At 52.1% G+C, this 12,027-nt stretch overlaps 1 protein-coding gene across 1 annotated transcript in view; it reads right to left on the bottom strand.

Moving 5' to 3' along the window:
• LOC146009590 (NACHT, LRR and PYD domains-containing protein 3-like) overlaps window positions 1–12,027 on the bottom strand; it is a 41,221-nt gene that overhangs the window by 24,971 nt on the left and 4,223 nt on the right.

The following is a 12,027-nucleotide window of genomic DNA, read 5'->3' as shown; positions in this document are numbered from 1 at the left end:
GGACACTACATCCTGCACACAGAGGTAAATATCTGAGGTGGACTGTACAGATTGTTGCTGGCAAGGTGTGCAACCAGTGAAGGTACAGCATATAGGCTTTGCATACAGTGGGGGTAGAGGTACATGATGAAGATCATAATAAAGAAACAGTAAAATGAAGAGTAATACATAGCTTTCCTCAGCTCAGAGGCTGAGACAGATGGTAATTTGGGGAAAGCAAAAATAAAATGTGGCAGTGTTTCGGATTATGTCCAAATCCAGTCCAAGCTCCAGTTCTTAAGGGTGCGAGGGCTGTGTGCTGCGTCCTTCGTGTGACCTCACTCTCAACCCCCCAACCGAAATCATGCTCAGAGACAGTACGTGGGATTGAATCATTGGCCACAGTTTATTAATACCTCTAAATACATATTGCAGGGTAGGGACAGAGAACGGTGGGCAAGGCAAGCTCCCGATCAATGACCTTCATTGATTTATGATGTAGGGGCGTGCCCCCTGCCTACGCTGTAGGCCCTTGGCTACGCCCCCTCTGTGGGCCAGCCCCTGCAGATCACCCCCTGCCTGGCGCGCAGCCGGACGGCCTGCCGTCGATAGCTAGAGCCTGGCGTGCGGCCCGACCGAGGGTGAATCTGCGAACCTCAGCTGGCTCCTCCTGTCCCGATGCCTTGCGCACCGCTTCTTCCCGCCCTGCGACATACATTAACCATTCAACTGTGACAGAATTGCATAATTGTTATTGTTACAACGTGGTTACCAACCGCCCGCTTAAACACATTTGACTTCCCAAATCCTTGCTGACCCTCCAATGTATTCATACATAGTCCCGTCGTCCTTTTTTTTTTTTTTTTTTGCACACAAGAAAAGAAAAAGAAAACACACCCGTACTTGTTTCACCCTTACATGTACCCTACTGACCCATTCCGTGGTCGCATATCCCTAAGCTACCTGTGATACCCCTGCGATGCCCGCCCCTGCCTGAGTCCTGGCCTCTAATTCCTTGCAAAGTGGGATGGGTGGGTGGGATCTGCTGCCCGGCCGTGTTCTGTGGAGGAATGCTGCCTCCCCCGCCGGCTCGGGCATTTAACCCCTTCCCGGCCAGGCTCCCCCCCGCTCCCCCTGACTGGCTGGCCAGCGTGCCAGGTGTGAAACGGGGGTCGGCATACCTGCCTACCCCCCCTAGCTTCCCGCCGTTCGGTCCTCCGTCCGCAACAGCCCCGCCCCCCTATGCCGCTTCGGGCGCCATCTTTGGCTGCCTGCGCTCACTTAAGGGTGCGAGGGCTGTGTGCTGCGTCCTTCGTGTGACCTCACTCTCAACCCCCCAACCGAAATCATGCTCAGAGACAGTACGTGGGATTGAATCATTGGCCACAGTTTATTAATACCTCTAAATACATATTGCAGGGTAGGGACAGAGAACGGTGGGCAAGGCAAGCTCCCGATCAATGACCTTCATTGATTTATGATGTAGGGGCGTGCCCCCTGCCTACGCTGTAGGCCCTTGGCTACGCCCCCTCTGTGGGCCAGCCCCTGCAGATCACCCCCTGCCTGGCGCGCAGCCGGACGGCCTGCCGTCGATAGCTAGAGCCTGGCGTGCGGCCCGACCGAGGGTGAATCTGCGAACCTCAGCTGGCTCCTCCTGTCCCGATGCCTTGCGCACCGCTTCTTCCCGCCACTGAGGCCCCCCTGACCTGCCTGGGCCGAAAAACCCCCACCCTGCCATATGCCCTTAGCTCATGACTCCAGCGCCTCCTGCAGTGCATTGTTGAACAGGTCTATGCCGACCTCTGACAAGTGCACCCCATCGCCCCTGTATAAACCTGCCATCTTCTGGTTTATATCCGGGTGTCGTATGACGACTCCCCCTAAGGCCTCGACGCATCTCCCGACTGCTACGTTAATTTTCTTCCTGGTTCTTTCCACTGCCGCCCCGCTGCGCGCACCCCGCCAGGCTAGCCTGGGAATGATGCTGGACCATATAATGCGCAATTCATGCCAGCGCCCTTTCACCCATGTTAGGTCGTCCTTTATTACTCTTTTAAAGTCCAGGGACTGTATTTTGCCCAAGTCATTGCCCCCCAGATGTATGACCAACACTTCTGGGTGGCCTGTAGCTCTCTCCGCGCGCAAGAGCACTTCCCTGAGCTCGCCCCACCTCATCCCCCTTTTTCCGAACCAGGAGATTCGGCCGAACTCCCTTGGCAGCCCTAGCTGCCGGCCATATGGTCTGACCGCGGCCCTGACTTCCGCCCAATGTATGTAGGAATGGCCCACGATCCATATGCGCCTTGCCTCTTTGGGCCCTGTGGAAAAGGGGGAGGAGGGTGGCGATGTTAATTTGCTGTTGCATTGCTCGTGACTGGCCTAACATAAAGCTTGTAGCGATCTGACCTCCATCTGCCTATAGCCCTAATTTCGTCTGGCGCCCGGCCTGCCCCGGCAGCTGATGTTGCTGCGCCGATTCTAAATGAGTGCGTGCTAAACTTTCCGGCTTCCCAGCCGCTGGCCGCCACGCACTTCCTCAGAATTGCCGCAAACTGGTACTTTGTCAGCGGTGACCCGTTGTCGTGTACCAAGAATTGCTCCCCGCCTTCTGGCCTGACTTCCAAATAGTCCCGCACGGCTGCCACCGGGCATGTCAATGCCTCACTGTGTCTGCACAGCTGTACCCAGTTTCCCTTACCCTCTTGATCCGTTTTGGATCTATGCACTTTACACAGCACCGCGTTGCTGGTTACCGCCACGTTCCCGTACAGCAGGCCATCTCCCGCTGAGAGCTTAGCTCTCGCTACGAGTTCGCTAATGCGAAATGCCCCGCTAAAAGCCATCGCGAATGCCGCTCGCAACAACCTTGCTTCGCCCTGATTCCTGCATATTGTGGGGACGTGGCGCAGGAGGGTCCTTAACCTTTCCAACGTGATTGGCTCCCTTGGGTCGGGTCTCCTAACTTCTGCCCTTGCCCACCCTCTCATAATTGTCTGCACCATGAAAGACTTTGTCTCGTCCTTCTCGCCCGCCAGTTTCTGGAAGAAGGCTATGCCCGCCAACAAGGCGCTAGCCTTGGCCTTGGATGCCCCCCCCGTCCTTAATTTTGCTAAGAATCCCAAGATCCGTTGCGGGACCGTTTGGCCCCTGCAGCTTACCGCCGCTTGGAAGTGCTGCCAGCTTTCCCAGGCAGCCTTGTATGCCTTCCATGTTCTTGGTGCCAGTGACCGCTCCACCAGCTTTTCTAGCTCGGGTTGGCAACCTGCCAGAGACAGGAGGGGCATGTTAGGCCTGTTAGGCTGGCTTGGGGTGCTGCTGCCCTGAATGCCTCCCAATTTTGCCTGGACAGTGCGTCGGCTATCCCGTTCTCAACCCCTGGCACATGCCTTGCCCTGAATGTAATGTTGTACCGCAGGCTTTCTGCTACCAACCGTCTCAGCAGCCGGACTACTGGCGGGGACGACGCCCGCTGGCTGTTCACCGCTTGAACAACCCCCAGGTTGTCGCACCAAAACTGAATCTGCCTATTGGCAAGCCGCTCTCCCCAAATGGTAATTGCTACCACTATTGGGAATAACTCTAATGCCGCCAAGTTCCTAGTTAGGCCTATGGCTTCCCATGCGGGCGGCCACGTCTGGGCGCACCACTCCCCTTGCCAGTATGCCCCGAAGCCTGTGGCCCCGGCAGCGTCTGTAAATAACTGCATTGCGTGATTGGGCCGAAACTCGTCGGGCCAAACCCGCACGCCGTTGAAATTCCGCAGGAATTCTGCCCATACCTGCAGGTCCTCCCTGAGTTCCTTAGTAATGCGCACAAAGTGGTGTTTCTTTGCGACGCCAGCGGTGGCTTGCTCCAAACGCCTCTTGAATATCCTGCCCATGGGGATCACTCTGCATGCAAAATTGAGGCTTCCCAACAGGGACTGCAGGTGACCGAGGGTCACCTTTTTAGCCCTGATGCAATGCCCCACCTCCCTACCCAGCTTTTCAACTTTATCCCCTGGGAGCCTGCACTCCTGCCTGATTGTATCGATTTCTATGCCCAAGTAAGATAGGACTGCTTTGGGCCCCTCTGTCTTTTCTGGCGCGATAGGCACGCTGAAATCCTCCAGCATTGCCTGTAGTTCGCCCAGAAAGTACCCGCATCGTGGCGACCCTGGTGGCCCTGCCACCAGAAAATCGTCCAGGTAGTGTGCTATCGCCCCCGACCCTGTGCGCTCTTGCCAGCACCACTGCAAAAAGGTGCTGAACGCCTCGAAAGAAGGCGCATGATATCGCACAGCCCATAGGCAAGCATTTGTCTATGAAGAAGTATCCGTCAAAGTTTAGGCCCATAAGGCTAAAGCTCTCCGGATGCAGGGGAAGCAACCTAAAAGCTGACTCAATGTCTAACTTTGCCATCAGTGCTCCCCTGCCCTGTGCCCGTATCATCTCGACTGCGGAGTCAAACGACTGGTATTGCACAGAACATTCCTCCTTGTCCAACGCGTCATTCACTGAGCCCCCTTCGGGGTGTGACAGGTGCTGAATGAGCCTGAACTTACCCGCGGCCTTCTTTGGGACCAGCCCCAAAGGTGATATGATTAGCCTTGGAACTGGCGGGGCTAGGAATGGGCCTGCCATCCTTCCCAGTGCCAGTTCCTTAGTAATCTTCTCGCGCACCAAACCCGGCTGCTCCCTAATGGACTTTAGGTTTGCTGAGCTGCCAGTGGGTGCGACCTCCCTCGTGATTGGAATTTTGAAACCCTCCCGCAGCATTTTGGCTTCCCCCCTTTTAGGATATCTGGCTAGCCACGCCAGGATCCTGTCAATGTTGACAGGACTAACTGCTTTTGTTAGGTCCTGGCACTGTGGGTACTTTTTTCTTGTAATTACCCCCTTGCCTGGTGCATTCTTTAGCTGCGTGGTTAGCGCCACATGTGCTGCATGCGTGTTTGAATTTGCACTGAGTGCGGGTGCAGCGCATGTCGTTAAATGCCCAGCATTTAAGGTCCTGCTTCTGCGTGCTAGGCCTCCCTGCGGCTACCCTTTGCGGAGCTGCTGCCTTTTCTGCTAAGCCTGCTGACTGTGCCTTAAGCCATAGGTCTACGTCCCTAGTGCCGAAGTCTATGGGCTTCCTGCCCGCAGCCTTCGCCCTGAAGTCTTCGTCATATCTACGCCATACTGAGCCCCCTTGCTCCTTGTATGCGTTGTAGACGAAATCCGTGTATCGTGATAGGCCTAGCCATGCCTCGGGGTAGGCCTCCGTATAGCACGCTGTGTAGGCGAACATGCCACTAAGCCAATGCTCAATAGTTTTGTAGCTATCGCCCTGTGTCCCCCCTTTTGGTTTGGCTTTCTCCTTATCCGCTAGCCCTGTTGCTGTTAACGAACATATATCTATAAAAGCCCCTTTTTCTATCTCCTTCCTGGTCACAGCTGGCAAGTGTGCCGCTACTGACCCAAATGCGTATCCCATTGCGGTGTTGCCTTGCACAAAAGATGCCACCTTATCCGGCTGTATCCCGCCTAATTGTCCCCTGACCGCGTCCGCCCCTGGGATGTTACCCATCTTGCTTTTCCATTTGGCTACTGCGGCCCTCAATTGTTCCCTTAAAACCCTGCATGCCTCGTCCTCGTCTGACTCTGCGGGGCCCTCCTTTAAATCAAGGTCCCCTTGTGACATGCTGCTGGCGTGTGGGTCCCCTCCCGGTGTAGTACCTGTACTTGGCAAAACCGTACCCGTTGCCCCTATGACATCACCTGTGGCATTGCTAACTCCCTGAGCCCTCCCTGGTGTAATACATACATTTTGTGAAACAACATCATCTACAGCATTGCTAGCATTCTGACTATTGCATACATTTCCTGGTATACTACACATGCTATGCTGGTTATCGTTTGTGACATTTGTCTTACCAATCCCGTGTACCGTCTGCTCCGCTTCTGTGTTGATGGCTGGAGTGTTCTTCTCGCGTCCCCCGTTACCTGCGCCGGACAGAGCGCAAGGAGGTGACCGAGCGAGTTGCGCCTGCTGGGGCGTGAATGTAGAAGCCACGCCGACCATAGCGGAGCCCGTGCTTTGCTGCTGGCCTCTCTCTCTTCTGCTTGAGTGCCTGTCATGGTACCTTCTTGGTGTGCTGTAATATGGGCTTCTTCTCCTCTGCGGTGACATGCGGGGGGTAAAACGGTGCTCAGACCCGTGGTACCTGCGTGTATGATTGCTGCCGTGGGAACTTTGTGGACTCTGTCGGCTTCTGCTGGCCCCCCTCCCCCCGCGCAGGAAATCCTGCTCTTCGCGGTGGCAAGTGCGCTCCCGCCTTTCTGGCCGCCGTGTGCAACTGCAGCTACGACGGCCGGTCCGCTCAGTGCGGGACCTGTGGTGATGATGCCTGCTCCTTGTTGGTGATGCCGCGGGGGACTGACGCTGATGTGACCGGTCCCTCCCTGCCATGCGCAGGGAAGGTGGTGAGCCCCTGTCGTGATGTGATGAGGATGCGGCTGTGGTGGTGGTGGGCTGCGCCAAGGCCGCATATAGCTGCGTTGCTGCCTGCTGAACCCACGCTGCTCGTTCTTCGGATGCGCTGCGGATGCGATGCCACTGCTGTGTGAGAGGTAAGCTGGGGCTGGCCAAGTGTGAGGTGATGCCCGGTAGTTGTGACCCGCCGTCGGACTCTGGCCTGTCCGATTCTGCCCCTGCCGGCACGTCGTTATCAATTGTGGCAATCACACTGCCGGGGACAGGGCATGGTGCCTGAGCATTATTTTCCATTGATCCTGCTGGCCGCTTTGCTGCCTTGCGGCCACCAGGTGGCGCACCCCTCTGCCGTGTACCTTTTTGCTGCTGCTGCTGCTTCCGACTAGCAGCTCTCTGGTCTCCCTTGCTGCTGGGCTCCTCCCCCGCTTCCTGCCTGAAACGCTTGGGCTGCTTCCTGCTTCTGGACGGTCTGGGTGCTGGGGTCTCCATGCTGCCTTGCGACACCTGGCTGTGGCTGCTCTTCTGGACACTCAAGGCTGCTGGCTGTATAATGCGGTTGCCTAGCAAGCCCCTGCGAAGTCCTGGGCAGCGTGGACGAAGATGTGCTGCCGGGTGACTGGATGCTGCTGGGCAGGTAAGCTGGACTTGCCTCCTGGTTCTATTTGTGCTGCCTCTGATGGAGCTGGTTGCTGCTGCTGCCGGGAAAGCGGTGCTGCTGCTGCCGGGGATGAGATCTGTTGTCCGGCTGAAATGTGCTGCTGCTGCTGCTGATCTGCTGCCCGGCCGTGTTCTGTGGAGGAATGCTGCCTCCCCCGCCGGCTCGGGCATTTAACCCCTTCCTGGCCAGGCTCCCCCCCGCTCCCCCTGACTGGCTGGCCAGCGTGCCAGGTGTGAAACGGGGGTCGGCATACCTGCCTACCCCCCCTAGCTTCCCGCCGTTCGGACCTCCGTCCGCAACAGCCCCGCCCCCCTATGCCGCTTCGGGCGCCATCTTTGGCTGCCTGCGCTCACTAACTCATTGCTTGCTTCAGATGGCTGGCAAGCCTTGTGCAGGCTTCTCAATATTTCCCTTTTTAAAGGAAAGTTTGGGTCAGTTGGTACAGGGGGAGGGGTTGGTGTTTGCACACACTGCATAATACAGGTTTTGAGACCCCACAAAAGAAAGAACATTTTCTAACCAGTCCCTTAGAGCAGGGCCCTCCTCCTTCCTGTTCTCACAGCACTATTCTTGCATTTCAATTACAGCTCTCTTACTCACCTACAATCTATACTTCCCTTCTCATTCACTTCCCTATATGTCAGCTGTATTGTGTACTAAGATTTGTGCTGATAATTGTGTTCTACATGTATGGCGCTGCATACCACTTGTGGCGCCTTATAAATAAAAATAAAATAATAACCATGGGCAATGGCAATTTTAAATGTATTGGATGCACCACTTGTTCTTATTTATTCTCAGGCAACAGTTTTAACCACCCCCATTCTGGAAAAAGGATTTTAATAAGATGGTCACTAACATGTTCTACTACTTTCGCTGTTTATACAGTACTATAATTTTCCCCTTTGGGCTTGTTTACGTGGGGAAGATGGAGTGCGCTTTTAAAACCAGAAGGGTCCAACATCGGTCAGCCATTAGGGCAGCCTGGAACACGGGGAAAGGGATCAATCCGAGGCTCGCCATTATATAGACAAAAAACGCTCCATGGCCATACTAAAATACAGAATGATTGACCATGTACCTTGGTCAATCAGAGGTGGTGATAGGGGTAAGAAACAGTTGGAGGAGAGATGGATATATTGCTTAGATACCATCTCGACCCGGGGCATAAATGAATCAATTGGCCTTATCAATTTCTTGTAATCAACTTTTTAGTATAATTTAATTTGATCATCGCCTTAAGATAAAGTTTTTGGAGCAGTGACATGGTCTGTAGAGCTATCCCCAATAATAGTTGCAGACAAAAGGAAATTATGTTGATATTGGAGGCAGGGCCGGCGCTACCCACTCAGCAGCTCCTGCAAAGCAGGGAGGCGCCGTGCTGAAAATACGCTGTCTCCCTCCCTGCTCTGCTAAAGCTACCTCAGCCCTCACTGTCACTGCCTCCTGCACGCCGCCCGCAGTGTCTGTCTGACAGCTGGCGGGCGGCAGTATAAATAGCTGCTCCCTGCACCACGCACACACTGTCCTCCTCCTGCGACCTGCCCCCTCTTCCTCACGGACACTTCTGTGATGTCCGGATCCGCCGCCTACCCATTGCTCCCTGCGCCTGTCAGCTGTCAAACAAATGACGAACAGGCAGCAGCGCCGCCCTTCCTTCCCTCTTCTCAGTGTGCTGTGCCAGTGCCACTGCCAGTCCTCAACACTCCACCCCCTCTATCTCCTCTCCTCTTCTTCCATCTCCTCCTTCTCTCCCCTCCTTTCCCCCTCGGTCACGAGAGGGGTGTAATGGCATCCTCAGCGTCCTGCCTACGCAGATAGAAGAGGAGGGACTGCACAAGAGTTAAACAGCAAAAGAACAATGAGTCTTTTATTATACATGTTTATAACAAATTTTGTAATAATTGTAGATTTTTTTCATATTAATTTAGACACTTTTTAAATAATGGGCTGGGTTATGTGCCTAAAGGTGGCCATACACGCTGCAATAGCAGCGTGCGATGCGATGTGCGCTCCTGCGAGCATCGCACAGTACAAAAAGTATGTGCTGCACATACTTATTGTACTGCTTTCAGATCGCATCGCACACACATTGCATGCGATCTAGCACATAACGTATGCGATTCTCGCAGCGTGTATGGGCACCTTTAGTGACTGCAACATTTTGCGGACACAGCACTGAGATGGTGTATGCATACATGTACATGCACCTGAGATCCTCCATAGAATCGCATGTTGCATACGCTCCCACAATCGGGCTGCAGCTTGTTACAATGACAATGTGAAAGGGCGCAAAATTTATGGTTTGCAGGAGGGCGCCGGACACCCTAGCACCGGCCCTGAGGTTCCTGATATGGATAAAATGATCATATAAATATGAATACTCAGTGGATTATATTCTGTGGTTATATTATATCTAACCAGTAGATGGCGCTCTGAGATAAATTTTGATTAAACTATACTGTACATGAAACTACAGTAGGTGCTTTTAGTGAAGCGCTAACAGATATAGGTGCTTTTATTCACACATTAGTGGATTTATTTTTTATATATGGTTCACATAAAATTGTAATTAATAGATATCATAAGATAGCGTTTTAGGATATAAGCTTAGGACTTAAATATTTTTTCACAGTATGTAATGGGTTAAATACCAAACTTTGGGTGTCATTTATATGTTTTTAGATGGTGTACTTCAGCGAATCACATATACAGTTGTGCTCATAAGTTTACATACCCTAGCAGAAGCACATCTGCCCCACCTGCAGTGCACATGGTTTTGCCCATTTTCCAAACAAATTTGTACTGCAATCAGACCTTAATAAGGGCCGTAAGAGACTATATCTCAGCCTACTGTACTTGTGTTTTGGATTCCACCCTATGCCTCCAGTTAATACTCTTCTATTCGGCATAATTGTCAGGACTGTTACCTGCTCATTTGAAGCCTGAACTGTTCTCCTCTAGCGGCATGTACCATTCAAGCCAGGACCAAGGACACAGTGTTGACGTATACCAATATAAGTGGTACTATACCATCTATTGTGGTATGTAAACTTATGAGCACAACTGTATATGGGGCCCCTTTACAACATGTGTATATAAGGACTGAGCAACATAGGAACAAGCAGTCTGATATATATATATATATATATATATATATATAGGACAGTGCGTGGGCGGCACTCGGATATAATAAATCTCAATTAAAGCGGGTATGTAATCAACGTTTCGAGACTCTTTATTCAATGTCTCGTCATCAGGATATACAAAACAATATGAAACCACATACATTTATATACATACCCTCACCAGTGATACATTGCGGCTGTGGCGGGAAATCGGGTTCGCGCTGCCAGCTGACGTCACACGCATCACCGTAGCCATGACCACAGGTACGGCATCCAGGATGTGGGAATACGTCAGGGCGCCGCTCACCAGGCTCATGCATCGCCATGACAACAGAATAAACAAAATATTATAAATGTAAACAAACAGTGCAAAATAGGTATATATGCAATCTTCTGCATGTCCCATTGGATTATTATGTTTTTATAAGCGTAATTCATTTTAACCTTTCTTACTGCGTCCTTAATTATGCATGAATAAATTATTTGATAATTTATACAATATACATTATTTACTGTTATTCTTAGCACTGCTCTTGTTTCTTTTGTTTTATACCTTTTTAGGAATTGACCTTCCCTTGAGTACAGCGGTTTGACACAACACCCAATCCAAGGCACCTGAATTTGCTTCGGTAAATCTCTTTGCATTTCCCCAGGCAGGCATATTTACAGGCAGCAGCATACAGGTAATCACAGCATAGAACAGACGCTTGTAAATGCCCCAGTTATCCTTACCATAGCCCACACCCTGGCCTACCACTTGGGCAGGTAATCCACCATTAAGAGCATTTACCTTTGCCCTGGAAACACTTATATCAGGAGATGAAAACAGACACTGCGCTGGAATAGCAAAAAACGATTTAATAACAGGGTTCAAAGGTAAAATATAATAATAAATAACATGTACACACAATCTGCCGGAAAGATCCGCCACAACAGAGTATCCGTATTGGTACAGACAAAATTCATAAAGGTTGCGTTGCCACTTATCGTTTTTGCTATTCCAGCGCAGTGTCTGTTTTCATCTTTTGGTTTTACTTCTTCATGTGGTTGAGTGCCCACATTTCACTGCAGCTTCAATAGTAAAAGTGTATTCAATTCACATATGCAGAGAGAGAGAGAGAGAGGTCGAAGTGGGCTGGTATGTGGCTTTGTGGCATACTGGCACTTCTCTACTACTGATCCAAAAGAGGCAGCGCGAGAGATTGGCCAGCCTGCTGTACTTACAAAGGGCAGCTCTATGTGCTGCTGGTCCATAGGCTACCTCACCCCACATTGACCTGTGTCTTCTTGGCGGGTAGCCTGGCTCCCTCCTCCACCTGCTGCCACATCTCTGCCGACCCCCCCCCCCCCTTCACCTCCACATCCAGCTCTTTCAATGCTGCTGCGCTGGTTATGCGGCAGGTTGCCCGGTCCCCCCCTCCACCTGCCGCACCCCCAGCCAGGAGTCCCGACTCTATCAACAGTGCCGCTGGATTCGTGGCAGGTAACCGGTCCACTCCCTCCTCACGCGGCTGCATATCCGCTGGGTGGCCCGTCTCTTTTAATGCTTTTCTTATATTTTTTTTTCTTATATAGGCCTCAGAAGTAAGTAGTGCTTCAACGCACATACTGCCTCTGCACTCAGTGTCTGTGTGTCCTTGTTGTTACTCCCTCCATGTCACTCCTGCGCACTTAATATGGACATCGCACGCATCGCACAGCACTATACACGCTACGCAATGCGATGCGATTTTCCAACGCAGAATAGCCCACTAAGTTATTTGCTTAGTGGGCGCCATGCTAGGAAACAAGTACCATATTTAGTGT

The sequence above is a fragment of the Crinia signifera genome, chromosome 6, assembly GCF_055691185.1.
Source record: "Crinia signifera chromosome 6, ASM5569118v1, whole genome shotgun sequence".
Lineage (NCBI taxonomy): Eukaryota > Metazoa > Chordata > Amphibia > Anura > Myobatrachidae > Crinia > Crinia signifera.
The sequence above is the reverse complement of the archived record's forward strand: the minus strand, read 5'-3'. Positions and strand labels throughout refer to the sequence as shown.